General features: G+C 38.5%; 1 long non-coding RNA gene across 1 annotated transcript; it reads left to right on the top strand.

Moving 5' to 3' along the window:
• The first annotated feature begins 1,896 nt into the window (after nt 1-1,896).
• Nucleotides 1,897-10,636, top strand: LOC131221330 (uncharacterized). The gene is made up of 2 exons (XR_009159192.1): nt 1,897-2,674; nt 8,696-10,636. It is a non-coding gene; the product is annotated as an uncharacterized LOC131221330 (long non-coding RNA).
• Nucleotides 10,637-20,534: the final 9,898 nt, after the last annotated feature.

The raw sequence follows: 20,534 nt of genomic DNA, 5'->3' as shown, positions 1-20,534 counted from the left end.
CTTGCAATGATTTTAAATGTAATCCAAGCTTTCACCTTGGATTTCAAACCCCTTGAGGAGATTTGAAACCCCCAGTTACTTTACTGTGCAAAACAACTAGGGATTTGACATCCCCTAGAATCCAAAAGACCCCTTAGGCAGATCGACTAAGGCCAAAAGTCTCTTATATTAGGTCTTAGCCACTAATTTCAGGCCTTTTAAATTTGAACATGGGTCACTAATATGTTTCTCTGACTATCTAATTTTAGGCCATAAGTTGAAGGGATTGCCCTTATTAATGGGATTTTCATTAAACAAACCATGTGATGAGAACTAATCACAGACAGGCAACTGCATCCCTGTTTGTGGTACAGAGCTTTGTGACCAGAAGATGCATTATTTCATTTCCTCCCTTAATGCATCCTGTGGCTAAAAAGCACTGTACCACAACTAGTGGTACAATAATCAATAGATGTTTATTTCTCCTATGCCGTATGTCAGGTATGACATCACATTTCAATTATTTGATTTGTGGACCGCGACCTCCACTCACCGTCGCAGAAAACCAGAGCATCATGTGAAATTCCAGGATAAGGACATGAGACCCTTGAATTTTCAAAAGTCCATTTGGAATCCATGTTATTCACGTACTATTTATAGATGGTGGGAGACATGTCTGCCCTCATTCTTGGTGCACACCATGGGCACACAAGCATCTTCTTGACAGTTTGCCTGCTAATGTAAGTAACTTGTAAAATGACTCTTAAACCACCACTAGATTTTAAAGAGTTATTATTATTATTAATGTATACAACCCTTATCTTTTTTATACACCAAATAATCCTTTTCTTTTTCAATATTATTAAATAACCCCTCTCTTTTTTCATAAACAATTATAAAACATCTTGGGGGTAACTTCCATCTAACCGGACACTTTTGCCCACAATTTTCTAAGAGGAAAATTTCTATTTTGCCCCTATATGAATATAAAAAGGATCAATGATTTAAATCGGACCATTGGATGATCTAAATCATTTTTCGTCATGCAGGGCCCATGTTACCAACATTGGGATTTTACAAAAACATATAAAATTTTCATATTTGCATAGGAACTTATAACCATTAGGATTATATCAACATTAAGCCATGATTGAAGCATTATTGGTGAAATAAGATTGCATTGGACGAAGGCAAAGCATGTTTTTAATTACTATTTTATAGATTGTGGCATTTGGCATCGCCACATAGACAACGGTTAATCTCAAGACATCATTTGAAGGTCAAAATTTTAAAACAAATATCCAACATCAATCTAAAACCCAACTACAAACAATTAATCAACCCAGTGCAATGCCAATTATTCAATTCTCACAGCGGCTCATCGATCATGAGGTGATGGAGATCTATGTCAACCAATTCCATGCTATGGCTTACTCTAATTCTAGATTTATCTCGCTTTTTTAAAATAAAAAAAAATTTAAAAGATGGTCATACATGAGCCAACACACCTTGTATATGGAGCAGCTATTACAAAGTCATCACAGTGAAACTTATAAAGCATTTAATACACAGCCTTTCTAGTAAGCCATTGTATGTGTGAGCTAAACGCAAAGAAGAGGAATTTGAAAGGATTGCTGCTCCTATAAATACATTCAAATGACAAAAATGGCCTTAGTTGAAGTGCTAGGTACTACCATTTCCCTTCACATTCAAAATTTACATCCTTTCCTCTTTAACTAATTGCCCGAGTAGGCGATCTTTATGGGACCACCAAAATTTTGAGTTCGGCTAATGTTTGTGTGATCCTAAACACAGCTGGGCTCATCCAAATGTACGGATCCGATGTCATACTAGCAACATGGTGATCGCTCGCTCAGGCTCAGTTGATTAATGGGCTTCATACGACAGGTTTTGTAGCGGATTCCGGTCCATTCATTCTCTCTTCTCCTCCGACAAATCGCTACAATCTGAGTGATTCAAACCGTTGATATTAATGCCTTATAATGAAAGGCCGACGCACCCAAACGCGCCAGAGGGGCAGTTTAAGATATAAAATTGTTGGCCATATTTTCCGTTTTTCAACCATCTATTTCTTAGGGAGCCTATCCAAGGGTTTGGATTCTTCCTGATGGTGTTCCCTTGAAAAACAGATTTGGGATTTCAGTCAAGGAAGGGAAAAGATCAACGGCCAAGAATGACCGACCGTTGCAATTTTCTGTTATTTTGGCGCCAAAAACAATTAGCCTGGTAGGGAAGAGCTATCCATCCATAAACCTCCCCAAACCCCTCCGCATTTCAAGAAACCCCATCCGAGATTTCAGAATTCCATCTTTCTCGAAGTGAAAAAAAGATCAAGCAATCCACACATGGCCCGCGTAAAGGGAAGGTTCCATTTCTCCACTAGCAATTTGTCGATCCCGCTCATTCTCATGGCTCTGCTCGTCCACAAGCCGTTGCAAGATTGGCAAAAAGATCCATCCCATCATCGGAACATACCTTTTATATGAATTAGCTTCTATTGCAAGTAGGGCTTTCTCAATGAAGCAAGCTGACTATTCGACAAAATGACTCAGAGAGATTTGGTTTCTTGGGATGTGATGATTTGTTGGCACATTGGCAATTTCCAGTTCAGATGCACTATAGATCTATTCTCTGATATTAGATGTGGTGATCGAATCCCAATTCACTTACTCTGGTGAGTCAGCTCTCTGCAAGAGAAACTGGCCTTTTGAGTTAAGATTCAATCAAGGGTTTCACATTTTGTATTTGATTCCTAGATACTGAGTATTTTTTTATTTTTCCAATTATACCATCGGAAATGTTGAGGGTTCTGAATCTTCACAGAGGAAACGCGCGCGTGTGGTGTGTGTGGGTGTGTGTGCACGCATAATGAAATAGCTTAGGATCGTGCATAATAAATGGTTTACACATGAAAAGAATTTCAGGTGTAAACCATTTACATTCTATTCCTGTGGTGTGGCCCAATTGAGTTTTGGATCTGCCTCAGTTTTGGGCTCACACCCTAACATGAGTTAGAGAAAATGATGGACATAGTTGATGCCACGTGGACATGACGATGTCCCCACACAGAAACCCATGGTTGATATCCCATCCTCATTGTTCCATGTAGTGTGGTCCATCTGATTTGTGGATATTGTTGATTTTTGGCCTTAGATTCAAACATTGAGGACATTTAATCAGTGGACCTACTTTTGTGGCCTACCAAATGCTTGGTTTAGCCTAAGTATTGGATCAAAGCTTTATCAAGATGGGCTCAACCCAACCCATCTTAAATCAAGTCCTTTTCTATCATTTGAAGAGTTTAGAGGGGATTTACCTCTCCAAGCTTTATTTGGTGTGAACACCGCATTACAGGTTGTAAACACTTTATAAGTTATTCAAACATAGAAAACTGCTACCTGTAAATACTTTATACTTCAAAGACAAGACACACTATAAGCACTTCACACCTAAAACATTTTTTAAGGTGTGAACTGTTTACAACTTAAAACGATCCCTTATGATTAAATCCATACATTTATAGGACTGCTTAGTCAATATTTTGGTTTCCATGCATTGTTCGGAGCAAGTTCAAAAACCTGAAAACTCAACTTGAACCAATCTCCAGCCGGGTTGGGTTGACTCTAAGATTCAACCAAACCTTTGCTTGACTTGACTTGATATTTTAATAATTAAACTAGAAGTATTTAGATTGGAGAACTGCACTGGTTGGGAAGAGTAGGTTGGTGCAAGTTGAAGGCTATAAAAGGGCAAAGGAAGGCCCAAAAGGATATGGACGGTAGTAAGAAAAGACTTGATGACTTATGGTCTAACTGAAGGTATGACCCTTGATAGAATAAAATAGCGGGACAGGATTCATTTAGTTGATCCCAATTAATTGGAATAAGGCTTGAGATGACGATGACAGTGATTATTTAGATTAGTAAGAAATATTTAAAACTGTTATAAGTAGATAAAATATATAACCAAGTAAATCTGTAGCTTCTGGTGTATTGGTGATTGGCCCTTGCCTTGTGATTATGAGTTTGAATCTTACTGGCCTCATTTTGCTTGTGTAAAAAATACAGTTGACTTCCGGAGTGAACTGGATTGACTCACGACGAGTAATATTAATTTGAGCTAGTTCTTGAGCCAAATTGACGAGCCTTGTCAAGTCTGGATTGAGTCACAGTCCTGAGCAAGTTTCCTAGAGGCTCAGCTTGAAATCTTGTCGGGTCAAGCATATTCATGAATTTAGCTTTGTTGTCAACGTGAGGCCTGCTTGGAATGGTGTGGCTGAATTGTGGGCAATGAACTAATTGCTTAGGTTAGAGAGATGAGTACCTGACTTTATTAATTCATTTAGTTGTGTGAAAAATAGTAAACTTATCAAATGCTTAAGCCCAACGAGAAATCTTCAAATTCGTAGGTCTATGCAGTGAAGACATTACGGGGTCCATTCTTAAGGTGTCCCTATAGAAGTTTCACATGATTGAGACTTTATGAGAATCATCGAGTTAGGTGATATGACATGACTAGTGGAGACTTAAACTCAATCATTCAGTTTAATGAAAGCATGTGACAGTCGTTCCATTAATAAAAGGTACCAAGGAATGCAAGACTCAAACCTGCGACCCTCAGTGTAAAATTAAGCACCGTAATCATTGTGCCCTTGGCTGCTGATTAGTTCACCTCAGAAGTTCTTAAATATTTTGAATACTTGCAAGTACTTTAAATATTTTTATGTTATTATCAAATACCGAGTTGAACCAAATGAGGACTAGATAGAGTCTTTGAGTTGACCCAACATTTTTGGGTTTTTGAACTATGATTCAAGTAGGGATTTCTTTTTGGAAATCAAGGCTTTAGAGGGGAATGCTAGTTAGCTCTTGTCTCTCCCTTGGTTGCTTGGAATATGAAGCAATTCACTCCCCTGTTCCAGCATAGAACCAGGTGCGTGGAGAAAGAATAGAGGAAATAGTAGGTGAGTTTGAAGAAAAATGTAGAAAGAGGAAATAGTAGGTGAGTTTGAAGAAAAATGTAGAAAGAGGAAATAGTAGGTGAGTTTGAGGAAAAATGTTACAGAATCCACTTTGAGACACTATCCTCATGTGAGAGGGGATTAAAACTTCAACACCTTCCCCTGGGGAAGCAAATCGGTTGCGTCATCCCTATGGGTCATTGGACCTGATCTGGCAGTAAGTAGGTTTGGGGCACAAATTTGGACCCATGAAGCGGGCTTGGGTCCAAAAGTTTGACCCAGTTACTAAATGGGTTGGGTTTCTGACCTGTCAAAATCAACCTGACCTAACACAACCTGGACCCAGTTTTCAGACAGGTCTAATTTGGGCCATCCTAAAATGGACACGACTCAGGCTCATACCTAACTTAGACCCAGAAAGAGTAGTTAACTAATGTAAGAATGGGGAGGCCTCAACCTTTGGTTAATTAACTAATATTGCTTGGGCAAGTGGAAGATTAGAAACTTGTGGATATGATCCAATGGCCAATACTAAACCATCCTTCATACCTCTGACATTATATGGAACATTATTTTTGTGAAAACCCACTAGTAATTTTTATACCCAACCATCAGATAAATGGGTCGAGTCGGGGTCCTCCTATACCCAAATCCGAGTCATTAAATAAATGGGTTTTTTTTTTTTTTCCTTTCCTTTTTTAACTTGGACTTGAGCTAGATCCAACCTGAATTTTAATGGATTAGGTCCAGGACGAAAATTCTTACCTGATTATTAAATGGCTTGGGTCAGACCCTTGACCTAATCCATTTGCGCCCTTGCCTTTGCCCTACCTTGTTTGACCATCCAGGCTGTGTTTGGATGCACAAGTTATATGAATTGCAAAATGATATTTCCTGGTACTTGCAATGAGGAAGTAGCCCTCAAATTGCAGATATGTTCCTTTCTTGCCTCCTCCTCCTCCTCCTTCTTCATAGGTAAAATGGACTTGAACCCAAGACCTTTTTGTTGAAATGCACCCTATATGCCATTGAGATACGAGCTCGAACCCCGTTCCTTTCATTGACAATTTGAAGGTAATGTAATTCTAGTTTGGAGCCTAGACCGTCATTATGAACGCTAAGAAAACTACAATTTGGTTATTTTCACTTTATTTATTAATAATTTCCACTTAAGGGGAAATTTAAGTGGAAATTTTATAGGATAGCTATAAGACCAGCCATGCTTTATGGGATAGAATGTTCGGCAGTTAAACAAAAACATGTAAATAGGATGAGTGTAGCTGAAATGAGGATGTTGAGTTGGATAAGTGGCAAGATGAGAAAGGATAATTCAAGGGAACTTAGGTTTAGCATCAATAGGTAATAAGACGAGGAAAAGTAAACTTAGATGGTCTAGCCATGTGCAGCGGAGACCAAGATCTATGTCAACCAGAAGGAGTGAAGAGCTATGTCAACCAGAAGAAGTGAGTTGATTCAAATTGAAGCCAATAAATGGGCAAGGGGAAGACCCAAAAGGATGTGGGTGGAGCTAGTAAGAAATGAGTTAATAACTTATAGTCTAACTAGAGGTTTGGCCCTTGATAGAGTGGAATGACGGAATATGATTCATGTAATAAATCCAATTAATTGTGATCAATGTTTTTAGTATCTTGCAATATCATCGATACATCCCACAATATATTTGTTATCCCAGTTGGGCAATACGAAACTTGGCTTTAATATCCATTTTTCATGGTATCGTAATTCGTACAATATATCAACACTCTCCCTTTATAAATTTTTAATGTATCGTTCAATATATTGATACCGAGTGCGCGATACTAAAAGGGATAAAAGGAAACTGGCGTTGTTTTGTCTAGAAAAGCCTCAAAAATTCACAAATAATAATAATTCTTTCTTTCTTTTCTTTTCTTTTTTTTGCAAAAAGTTTAATAATAATAATAATAATAATAATAATAATATTAAAAAAAATAAAAAAAATCTTAGTATATTGTAAGACGATTTTTATCTGTACACTTAGTTTGTTAGAAGAAAATCTTCAAATTTTCTCTAAAATCACAATCGTAAGCTTCTTGGGGCTGGATTTTAAAATGTGCATATTTTTTAATTTTAATTCTTTTTTATATGTTGTAAGTAATGTTAAATGGTAATAAATCCGTGATTCTTCATATTTTGCATGAAAATTTATGGACATGGAGTTTCGATTTCAAGATTTTGGGCAGATGAACCGAGTTGTGGAAAATTGGAAAAAAAAAAAAATTTGAAATTTTTTCATTTTTTCCAAATCAGTTACAATATTAGTGTCTAAACACAAAATCAAACATGTATATAACCTGATCTACACATTCTTGGAAATTTGGGATTTTTTCAGGAAATAAATAAATAAATAAAATAAAATAAAAAATTCTCAAAGTCTACATGTATATTTCAAGTTTCCTATTTCTTCCTTTGCTTTTGAATGTAATTCTTCTGTTTCCATACATGTCTTCTTACATCTACAAATTTTATGAATTAGTTTCCATACATGTCTTCTTACATTTACAAATAGCAAAAATAAAAATAAAAAATAGTTGCATCAGTTCAGTCAGATAGCGCATTGATTAGGACCCCATACAAAGGAAACCTATTACTTGCACTTGTTTTTTTGTGATTTTTTAATTTTATTTCTAAGTGTGTATTAGTGTCTTTGTTTAACAATTCCTGAATTTCATTGAAAAATTCGACCAATTTTCCAATGTTTCCCCATATTTTCTAACAATAGTGATAAATTACGCAATACAACCTCTATATCCCGTGCGATAACCGATATGTATTCATATCCCAAGGATGCGATACATTCCGCGATAACGATATGGAAAATGTTGATTGCGATAATGTTAGATGATGATGTTGATCATGATGATTGGACTAATAACTGCAATTTATTTGATAGTGCATCCAAATACACCCCTAACTTCAATCATTTTGTGTTTTAGAGGAGGAGGTATCTAGTGTTTTGCTACATTACAGATCATATGCATTGAACAAAGTTGTGGAACCCTCCATTGTCATCAGATCTGATGATAGGAACGAGTAACTGTTATACAATGCATAAATGGCTGGCCTCATACAGTTGTTGACGTCAGATCTGGGCAAAACCATATCCAACAGCGTTAGAAGGTTTGGCACCATTGTACAATTCATAGGTTCTATATCGTAGCAAGACTAATGGTATTTATAGACATTTCAGAAATTGCAGGTAAGGTACGAGCAACTGGTCATTGCCAATAAAACTGAATTCAATGAGAAGTGTCACATAACTTATATTTCATTTAAGAGAAAGAAGAGAAATGTCATCAGCACCCACTGACCAATAATTACTCACATCCTTTATACTTTTAGCCATATAATGGTACAAGTTGGGCTATTGTACAACTGAAAGTAGAAAGGATGGGTGTAAATAGTGGGCTCCAGAAAGAAATGGGTGGACTGAGAGCATTTTGTTAGCAGTGTTAAAGGGTGACTATCATGATTTCAAAGTGTAGCTAATGTGAGTTACACCATAAAAGGCTGTACCTAAGCTAATTAAAGAGTTAAAGAGTGTCGCAAAAATTGTGTCGTGGTCACATTTAATATATAGGGAGTGTAAAGATATGTGCCATTTACCAACTGACACTTCTTATTGGCTTTAGATATGGAATTTTTTTCAGCTTTTGAAAATTGTAATGAATTTCTTTGGATTTTTTGTGTATGCAGTACCACATACAAACATCGGAGGCATATTTGAAGCAAGTTAATCTGGTTACATGGTGGACGCCTGAAAGTATGACACTTGTATATGAGCAGAAGATTGCCCCCAAAAAAGGGGCATGAAAGTTGGATGTCGAAATCTCGGAAATGGAATGAGGCATTGGCATATTGAACAAGTCATGGGTCTTTTGTTTTCTTTTTTTTAGACACACACTCACCCCTCCCCCACACACTCACATGCTCACACGCACACCCACCCCACAGACTCTCGCGCACTCGCACCACAAGGGGTGCTCAAACCCACGACCTCGTGTTGAAACTCCAGAGAGTCTACCACTGAGGCACGGCAACAGGTGCTGATTATCAAGGAGATCTCGAGTAGTTGGGAAGAGAATCTAGGGATGGATGGGATCGAGCCAAGTTCTAATCTAGGGTTGTCGTCATCACTTAGGCTCCGAGCTTGCTATGAGTGTTTTGCATTAAGGGCTTCAAGAGTTGATTTTTTGGACTTTTGGAAAATTCCAGTTGCTGCATTAATTTCTAGTTAATATATCTGATCAACCACCTTGATAATAATCCATCCCGCCATTAATCTCCATTTCCTTTTGTCTAAAAACCACAAACGCTGTTTTGATGATGTCTGTACAGCCTCTGTATGATTCATGGTCTATGGTTAATGAAGGTATGGCCCACTAAATGAGCAGCAGTTTCTTGTCAAGGAAGGCAGTTGGTGCATGAGAATTAGCAAGGAGCTGCTATTAACTTTGCATTAGCAGCATTTGACTACCATTGAGATGTTTGTTAGTTGGCATGCAAGCTTCATGAGGAGTCCTCCAAGTTTCTCATAAGGCTGCATGGTGTGCTACCTGTCACAATTGAGCCACTGTAGTCATTTTCCTTTGAGGTCACAAGATCAGTTACGGGACGTTGCTAGTACTTGGGACACCTGCACCTGTTTTGATGTTGTAGGATTTTACATGGGCTGAAATTCTGATGCCTCTCCTTGGGAATTCAAGGTTCTGAATTGCAATTTTGTGGAGGTTGTGGTTTTCATAACAGCGCAACATCACGGTGCTACAGCAGTAAGACATGATGTTTCCACACTCGTTAGCATATGTTCATGTGCCAAACAGCTTCACATGGCATCCATGCCATGCCAACGAATTTGTGGAGTGACTGTGCTGCATCGCTAAACTTTCGTGTCAACATCTGTGGGCTAGAATTATTGTTATAGCTTAAGAATCTATTCGGACGAACCCACAAATCCATATTGAGGCAGACACTTCCTCAGGATAGCTCCCCTTTCTTTTGGCTCTGCATTTGGGGAGGCGCAGAAAACAAAATTTGTGCTAAGTGGGATTCCGCTTTCTAACTTTTCCGTCCCAAAATCATCGTTGGATTCGTAGCTGTAAGGAAACCAATAAAGACGTGTGCAGAAAAGCAATTGAACCACCTTGCTTTTGCAGGGACATCCAACCGTACCCGTAAGTATTGTTATCTTAGTGTCTATTCTACTAATGAAACGTCTTTTGTTTGTAAATTCCACAGAACAATGTCTCGGTGGATCATACGGTTTGATGCGCACCAAACTCATCTCACGAATTCTCTGCAATTTCCTGCAGGCTTTGTGAACTGTGACTAGGATGCACATAGCTTATGTGCGCCATTAAAGATGTTCAAGTTGCGAAGGAGGATTGGACCATGTTCTTGTTTGGCTTGATTAAGGATATTATTTAATATTTGCCCACCAAAACAGCCATCATAATCAAATTAATAAAGAAGACAAAAAGGCTCGATGCTTAATAGGTGTCGTTTGTATGTATTTTTTTAGTTCATTTCTTCCTTCCCCCGTTTATGCCCATGAGTTATTATATCGGTTTTTGCTCTTTGGTTTCCATCTACTTTCAGATAACATAAAACAATTCACAATATTTTAGCTTCTATTGACTCTACGATGTCTCTATCCTTGTTTTTTAATAAGATGTGATTTATACATTTGTTTAGTTAAAAATACTACTGTTCTTCGATCCATTGGTGACACCAAACCCAGATTCCTATGCATGCCATTGTTGCATATGCGTGTGAGGTCTTGGTTGTTCATTGGGCAGGTTGCATCATCATCCATCATGTGGGCTGGGCCATGCATGTTTGGTGACTATCGATACTCCATTTCTTTGCAGGCATGATACACTTGCAGTGAGCAGAGTAGCTTTTTATTTTTTGGTTTTGGGCGTGATATATCGTTGCAGGGCCCATCTGATGAATGGCATGGATCTCTCACACGAGTGCCACGTTGGTGCAGGTTGGGTGGCTGTGGTGACTGCGAATGTGCGACTGGGCTTAGCATTCCTCTGTAAATTTAAAATAGCCAAACATGGTCAGTTGATCAAATGCATCTAGTCCTTGTAATAGCTTCCAATCGTTTTCAGATGACACATCACATAGAAATAAAGAAGGAGAGAAATCCAAAAGCTTTCTCAGACCATTACCTTGTCCCTTGGATTTTTATCTTAGAAGAAAGAAAATGGAATTAGCATGTCCTTTATCTTTGTGATCAACTACAAGATAGAGGAGGGTTGCTCATCCCACCCGATCCACTGCCACACGCGCAGACATGGCACAAGTGCGGAATCCAAGCCGTTCATCAGGTGGGCCGTACCGTGTAGATGCCCTGGCCCGGTAACTAGGCCGGCACGTTAGTCAGATGGGCTGCAACGTAGGGAGCAAATGAAAGGCGGCCCCTGCCTATTTATTTAGTCTATTCTGGTTTTGCGGGATGAGCAGACCGGACTGGTTCTTGAGCCAGGGCACCACATGGTGGACCCCACTGGTGGACATTCACTCTCTCCGACCTGCTCTCTCACTGCAGAGGTGGTTATTTGATGCTCTGGCAGGTCATGACACTTTATACGTAGGCAGTCTGTAATTGTACACGCGGCCCACATTAATGCAAACTAAACCGATGAAATTGTGGAACCCACTGTCGCTCTAAGTCATAGCCCCAGATTTGATTGGTTGAGCAATCCTAACCTCTGATTTGTGGATGCATGTTTGTTGAAACAGGACCACTGGATACTTTTCATTTGTAACCGTCCAATAAATGTCCACCCCAAATAGTCAGATTATCCATTCCAGTTCATTGCACATCTAAACTAAGACCCATATAATTTTGAATTACTTATGTGCTACTTTATACAATTTGTAAGTGCCCGTGTATCATCCATCACAATCTGCCAGAGTATCAAAGTTTTTCTCCTCCTTGAATTCCTCTATATTAGAAGCAAATGAGACCATGTGATTAGAATAATTTAAAAATTAGCAGCACAATTTGGAAAACTAATGGACCAGATGTTCCGCACAATTACAGATATATATAATTATCCATTCCTCTCCAGATGACGCGACTAGAAAACGCCAAGTGGACCACAGAGAGGAAGAAGAGATCATAATCGGATGGGAGGAGTCGGCAAGAGCGACTCTGACCTGGTTCCCATAACAGGGAGCCAGTCCAAGGAGGGTGTGAGTTCCGCGTCAAACCCAAGATAGAGTGGGCCGATTGCCGGCCCAGTGTCGCAAGGTGGACCCCACGTGGTTTGTTTTCTAATCTTTATCCCTTTGCCGATTCAAAGGTAGTTGGAGGGTAGTGATCATAGCTCCCCCTAAATGTCCTGATCCACGTAAGACACTGCCTTCATTTATCGTGTTGCATGTGTGTGTATCTAAAGGGTCTATGCTCGTTTCATGTCCACATCTCAAAACCCTTGGAAAGGGAAGTGGTGTGCAGGGTGGAGAGCCTTAGTAACGAAGGAAAGCCACAAAAACAGAAGCTCCTTTGATGAGAGAGCCACAGCTTCTCTTCACTGATTTTTAGCATTTGAGGGTACTGTAGTTACTGATGCATCAGAACATTAAGATTAATGTGCAGATGCGCTCAGACTGGGAAAGTACGGCTCATCTTTCGTTGATCTAAACCATTGATCTGTGTCCCATCACAGGTTAAGGATGCCCTAAAAACCAACTGACCCTTCAAATGTTGTCTTATGACTTAACGATTAAGAAAAATACTGAAACAGTCTGGAAAACAAGAAAGACAAAATATTAGATGGGCCCGTAGAAGGTTTTTGGAGCATCCCCAAATCACAATGGGGACCATCAGATAAACGGTCCGGATCATAGAGCAATGGGCCCCACTAGTTTAAAAAAACAAGGCTCACCAGGATACCATTTTTGCCCTCATCCCTGTGAGCTCAAACATACCTCATTTGAATTGTAGATGGATCGTGGGGCCCTATGATCAGTGGAAGAATACTGAATGCTTTGGCTCCACTTCCTTTTTTTTGGACTTACATGATATTCTCACAGCGTATGACGCTTGATACACCGGCACTTAGAAATGGTACACTTAGCATAAACTAACTCAAATTAAACCGTCCAAATTATAGAGCCCAATATATCTAAGTCATAGTTCCAAAATTAAATTGGTTGAATAATCCTAAATTCCGATTCATGGACACTTTTTTCCTTTGCAGTAAGACTATGATATTTTTCATATTTCACCATCCAATAAATGTCCAACAATAATAAAGTAGCCTAAATTTTCACTCTTGGTACACCATGATTTGGAACAGTTAGGCTTGACTTAATTGTATGCCATGCATGCAATTTTTAAGTAATTTGAAGTGCCTGCATATCATGCATCAGACCCTGCCAGAGTATCAAAGTTCTCTTTCTCTTTCCATCCATACTCCCATCTCCTCTTTTTTAAATATTATTTTATTTATTTTTCTAATTTATAAAGCAGTCGATAACCATCATGCGGCTGGCATTAAAGCATATAAAGATTGCTTTAGAGAAAGAAGGGAGATAAAAAGGAGAAAATTGCCTTAGTGCTCAAAAAATAAAAGTAAAAGCTGAGTGGCCTTTTTTTTTTTCACCTAATTTATTCCTTTGCCTTTTCTCCTTTCTCCAAATTCCTCCTTTCTCCTATGTTTTTCTCTTTAGGTGGACCATGGAATTATTAGATTCTTTGGACCTCATGGATTTTCTACCCCTTTTAAAGCTATCTTGGCTCAGCATATATTCTACTTCTCTCTTTTTTTTTGACCCACTCTAAATAAACAAATCAGGCCAATCCACTTATCAGGCGGGCCACACGTTGGGGAAAAATCATGGCTGCTGATCTGATACAATCCACCTGATGAGTGGATCGGTTTTATTTTTATGGCCGGTAATCTCATGGTGGATCGTACCTTTTCAACGGATTGGATTCCGTGGGATACGAATTAACTGCCCGCAATCTTCATTTCAGGGCCAAATTTTCAACGGTTTGGATTATGCGGGACGCAGTTTCCTAAGACGTATTGGTGTGGGAAGCCCGTGCAACGAAAAAGTCATGTTGAGCCTCAGTGATGTGTGTGACATTCGCTCCATCCATCATTTGTGCCAGCTCGTAATGGAACGTGAACCAGCCGAACCAAAACTCAAGTTGGCCACACCACAGGGAACAATGATGCCGACCGTTGAAACCTTTCTTGGGCAACTGTGTGTGGCCGTCTTGAGTTTTCAATCAGCTTTATTTTTTAGATTGCATCCTAATATTAGCTTGCACAAATGATGGACGGATCAGATTTCACACACATCACAGTGGGCCTTCAAAGCTTTTCAGTGCATGGACTCCAAATGATCAGGATCATCCAAGTTGGTGTACCACAGCATAGAAAATTGAAATTGTCAAATGATCAGAACCGAGCAGTTAAAAAACTCCACATTTGGACGGAAAAAATCTCGTGTAATGGTTTAGATAAAGGGGTTCCCTGATTGAAACATTTGACTTTTTGGGTGATGGCTTATCAATTGGACGGTTTGGATTAATATGCAATCAAGGGCGACAAGAAAATGACATAGTCGGCACATACACCAAGTTTCCGTGAATTTTGTGCATGTCATCGTCATCTTCCAAATGGCCCTTTAAAAGTATGGTACATGGGCCATTCATCTAAGGGCGTGTTTGGCTAGACCGATCCCATGGGATGAGGGATGGAATGGAATTTAAGGTAATGATGGTGGTGTCAGTGTTTGTCCCCTGATCCCATGGGTTTAGGATAGCCCATGGGATACACAACAAAGTGTTTGGACTGTCACGAATGGATGAGTTTGCATCTCCACTGCTTCTCATGGTGTGCCCCACTCATTGATGGATATCTGCCTCAAAATAGGTTTATGGCTTCCAATCTGTCCACCCAAACATGTCCCAGGCAAAATAGATGGGATTAGGAGGGATTGGGTGGATTTCAAGATAATGATGGTGATGTCAGTGGATTGCTGGCAATCTCATGGAGTGCTCTAATCCAGGCAGAAGTTCAACGTGCCGGTTTGGCACGCCCGGCCAATCCCGAGATTGCTCCTTCCAATCCCTTCCAATACGATATAATCCCATCCAGTCTGCCCAGCCAAACAGGCCCTTAGGCCTATTTGTTAAGATTACCCTGTAAAAAGTATAGCATGTAGGCTATTCATCCATATCCACCTAACCTACATCTTTAACTACTCAATGGATGCGGCCTACTTTTTAAATCTTCAAGATGGCCCTTTAAAAAGTATAGTACATGACCCATTCATCCATGTCCACCTAAGCTACATCTTTAACCACTCAACCGAAACTTACGGTCTTTTTGTTAAATCTTCAAGATGGCCCATTAAAAGAATAGTACGTGGGCCATTCATCCATGTCCACCTAAGATACATCTTTAACCACTCAATGGACACTTACTGCCTGTTTGTTAAAACTTCAAGATGGCCCTTTAAAAAGTATAATAGGTGGGTCATTCATCCATGTCCCTAAGCTAGGTCTTTAACCACTCAATGGACACTTAGGGCATGATTGTTAAATCTTCAAGATGGCCCTTTAAAAAGTATGGTACATGCACTATTCATCCATGTCCACCTAAGCTACATCTTTAACCACTCAATGGATGCTTACGGCCTGTTTTTAAAATCTTCAAGATGGCCCTTTAAAAAGTATAGTACAGTACGCGGGTCATTCATCCATGTCCCTAAGCTAGGTCTTTAACCACTCAATGGACACTTAGGGCATGATTGTTAAATCTTCAAGATGGCCCTTTAAAAAGTATGGTACATGCACTATTCATCCATGTCCACCTAAGCTACATCTTTAACCACTCAATGGATGCTTACGGCCTGTTTTTAAAATCTTCAAGATGGCCCTTTAAAAAGTATAGTACAGTACGCGGGTCATTCATCCATGTCCACCTAAGGTACATCTTTAACCACTCAATGGAGACCTAAGCGTTGTTTGTTAAATATGAAGTCCAAAGCTTGAAATCTGAATCTAAAAGAAAAGTAGTATTGAATTGAGAATAATTTTATGAACTAACATTTAAAATGTCTTAAATATGTTAATTTGACACACTAACCTTTATCTTCACCGGAAATTGTCATGATTGAATCACCGTGGCTAAAAACTTCTTAGGGTGCATCTTAATGTTTTCATAGTATTTATTTGCCATCTAATATGTTAATAAGGTCACATCAACTTAAATGGAGGGAAAAAAAAAAAAAAAAGAAAGAGCAAATATCAGCTTGATCTAAAACTTTTGTGGCCCGTTAATGGCCAATCACCACCATTTCCTATGGTATAACCCACTTGATAATGACTTGGTAAAAATGGATGGATGGAGTGGATATAGAATACATACATCAAGGTGGGCCCACGGTAGGGGCCACACCGTCTTGGGCGAGTCCAGGGTGTCACCTGAAAACGGGTGTTGACCTCCTTTGTGGGTTAACGTCACCAAGTTCAGTGGGCCCACCATGATGTATGTGTTATATCCAAACCGCCAGTCCATTTGGTGAGTGAGTTTTAAGGCCTTAGCCCAAAAATGAGAAAGATACAAAGCTAAAGTGCAGCACATATTAGAAAGGGGGTTGAACATCTACCAATGAAACCTACTTGGGAGTAACATATTTGGTTTTCACCTTCATCCAGGTCTATGACCTCATGAACAGCTTGGATGACATATAAACATCATGGTAGGCCTCATGAATGTTTCAATGGTGGGAATCATTTTCCCCACTGCTTTTTTATGGCATGATCTACTTGAGCCTTTAATGACTCATTTTTGGGCTCATGCTCTACGATGATCTCTCCAAAAAGATGAATGGTGTGGATATAACACATACATCATGGTGGGGCACCAGGAACTTGGTGATATCAATACAAAATGAAGGTTAATGGCGTCCAGCACACCACTCAATCCGGTTCCCCCACAAATACCGGCGGGATTGGTTACTACCCCACTAGGATCTAGCTGGAGACAGACGGTCCTGTAAGTGTCTCTGTGGGGCCTACTGTGATATATGTATTTTACCCACACCGGCCATCCATTTTTCCATATCATTTTCATTTCAAGGGATAATACTAAAAACACCCAACAGTGTTTTGTTAGGTGTTTTGGGGTTCAACATGGTGTATATGTTCTATAATTCATGTTATTTACCTATTTTCCACGTCATTTTAAAGATTGAACTAAAAAATGAAGTAAATCTAAAGCTCAAGTAAACCCCACTACAGGAAACAGTGAGAATAGCGACACTCTTGAAACCCTTTTAGGGCGCACTCTAATATTTATTTGCCATCTAACTTGTTGATAATGTCACCTAGACCTGAAGAAGCGGAAACACAAATATTTTTCTCATTTAAAACTTTTGATGCAGCCAATAAGTTTTTAACTGTTAGTATTCAATGACCGTTGTTTCCTATGGTATGGTTCATTTTAGGTAATATGCTTCATTTTTTTAGTTCATGTGTTAAATGAGAGGGCAAAAGGGATTGACAGTGTGGCTATAGGGAGGTGTTGGCAACACCACCTGATCCACGTCTGTGTTCATGGCATCCAGCCTGTCCAACTCGGTCACCTCACAAGGTGGGCTGTCATATGAATTTGGAAATTTTAAAGCAGCAGTCCATTATTTTGGACGGCCTTGCCCACTTAAAGATTTGGATTGGGGTGATCTTTCTGGATTTCCTATTCATGGCACTTTTATCTGATTACAAGGTTGATCACATCAATTGAGTCTGGCTCCATGACTTAGTAGCAGATAAATTCTATTTCAAAATTGAAATCATAGGATCAAGTGCTCATGTAAGGAATAGGTGTTTCAGGTGTGATGTGTGTTAAAAAGAAAGAAAGAAAAAAAGAGAGAAAGTTGATAAGATCAATCACACCTCATAAATCAAACGGTTCACCACATGATTTTGGAGATTATCAAGTCATGGTCCATCTTTCCAACAGTGTTGTCCACCTGGTTGTGGGATTGGCCTGATTATGGGGACTTCTTATATTCATAGTAGCGCAATCTAATTACTAGGTCGATTGCATGAATTACAACTCAGAAATTAGGCCGATCTAGTTACCAGGTGGGCCACCACATCAACTTGGAATTTTTTATTTTTATTTTTGTCCACTGTTTTATGGTGTTGCCTACGTATTTCAATTGTGGTCAAAAGGCACGTCCTATTCTCATGGCAGCGTGATGCAGGTGGGCGGGCTGAGTGTCATGCCCACACACACACACACACACACACACACACATATATATATATATATGAAGAGCCGACCTCATATTTTAAAATTGCATGGGTGCTATAAATAAATAATATTAGGGTCAAAATGGTCTTTTAAGATTAGAGAATTTATTCTCTAGAATAGTAAAAGGTTTCTTAGAGGGCTCCAACCAATTGTTGTAGTTTTTTTTTTTAAGGCGAAATGATAGAATACATAGGCTGTATGTGAACAGCCATTTCTTTTCTGCTGGCTTGTCTAGAATATTCGATCCAAGAAAAGGGTGGGCCACACCATGATTATCACATACGAGGCCGATCCACCTTTTTCTCATTTTTTGCAAGTCACGGGTCGGGATTTGGTTTGACTCAGTAAACTTGTGGCCCATCCAATTACTCGATCAACTTGATTTTTCATAATAAGTGAACATCGTAGCATGGGCCACCTTTGGCACGGATCAGATATTCTACACGTGACAATAAATGGATGATGTATATGATGATTTTGTACTCTACTCTTACACAAAAGTAACATTTCAATCTTTTAAGGATTTTATTTTTTTGTGTAATTACTCTATTTTAGGGCAATTATGCATAAATAATTCAACAGATGTGGTAACAAGTCATTGCCCAAGATTTTTTAGATTTTTCTTAAAACGTTTTTTGAGGTGAAATAACAAAATCACCATCAGGAGTTATTTTTCATTCATTATAGGTTTAGAAGCCTTTTTAAATGTGTGAGAACCTATCACCTACAACCAATGATATGATAACCTGTCATGCAGCCTTATTACTATGGGTGATATGCTGAGCGAAGAGTTTGTCCATACCATGGAATCAATGGGCCCAAATGTGAAGATGTCTTGACTTAAAAAGAAAACTAATCGACTTATCTAGTGGGCCGCACGATTGGAATCAATGGACCACCAGTAACATGATTCAAGGTACAGGGTAACCCACTTGATGAGTGGATCAACTAATTAATGTTTCGACATAAGAAAGAGTGTGAAATAATAATGAAGAAGATATCTATCTTCCTTAAGTAATTAAAATTTTAAATCAACAAGGTGAATTTTTGAATAAAAAATAAATAAAAGATAAAACTTAATATTTTATTGAATAATGATCTAAGTCCTATATGAAAGACTCATAATCTTGAGATGAATTATTCGAAATAGTTTTTTTAAAAAAATCAAAAACTAAATTTTCTAAAAATAGAAATGTCATTTAAATTGTATCTCAACATTTCTGATATTGTTTACAACTAATTTCTAAAAAAGATGAAAATCCTAAAACTAAAAAAGTAAAAAAAAAATGAGGAGGTATGATGAAAATGAATTTTTCTAAAAAATGATTTTTAAAAAAATCAAAAATCAAAAATCATAATTTTGAATAAGAGATGTACGTTGTCTTGTGAAATGGATGAATTCAATCATTAGTTGACCTTGAAAACATCATTACTTAAAGATTGATAGGCCGTGCGTTTCATAACAATATTTGGATTAAAAGTTTTGACTAATTTACGATCAATACCTCAAACGGGAATTTCTCCCTACTTAGGAAGAATTATTTTGAACTAGACATGCGTACGGCCCAATTACATCATGCCCTATGCAGGACTAAGCCTCATTCTAGATAACTACTTTTGCTTTTGTTTAGACTTCTTTTAATCCAGTTGTATGAAGAATGCATCTGCCACTCGCTCTTTATCATGTTTAATCACCTTAGGCAAGCACTTCAGGTCTTCTCTCTCTCTCTCTCAACAAAAATATTACCATCCAAATTTTATGCGGTCCACTTAATGAACAACTCTATTATGACCGTTATGTCCCCGCATGCTCTCCATGAAATTGTAATGGACTAAAATTTTAAACCATTCAACTAACATGATCAATGCCTTGAAATATTAGAAGCATTCCAATAGTTGGCTTGTATAATATCTTAAAGTTAAAGACATTTCTTAAAGGGAGATTTAGTACTAACCAAATGTAATTCACACTTTACCCAAAATGACGCAGGGGAGGACTTGAGGTCGAGCATCGTCTTCCTCAAGAGGATAACTATTCCGAATCCACGGAACTTCTCTAGACTCCTCACAGAGACTTCTCGAATCCACGAGGAAAGAAAGTAGAAAATAGAAATAAATTCTAATAAATTCGAAAATAATTAATTAATAAATAAAAATGAATTCACAACCCTTTAAATAGGGGTACCAAGCAATGGGAAAGAAATCAGAATCAAACTACAACTAAAACTCCTAGAATT

The sequence above is a fragment of the Magnolia sinica genome, chromosome 1 (assembly GCF_029962835.1).
Source record: "Magnolia sinica isolate HGM2019 chromosome 1, MsV1, whole genome shotgun sequence".
Lineage (NCBI taxonomy): Eukaryota > Viridiplantae > Streptophyta > Magnoliopsida > Magnoliales > Magnoliaceae > Magnolia > Magnolia sinica.
This window is presented reverse-complemented; position numbering and strand designations above follow the sequence as displayed.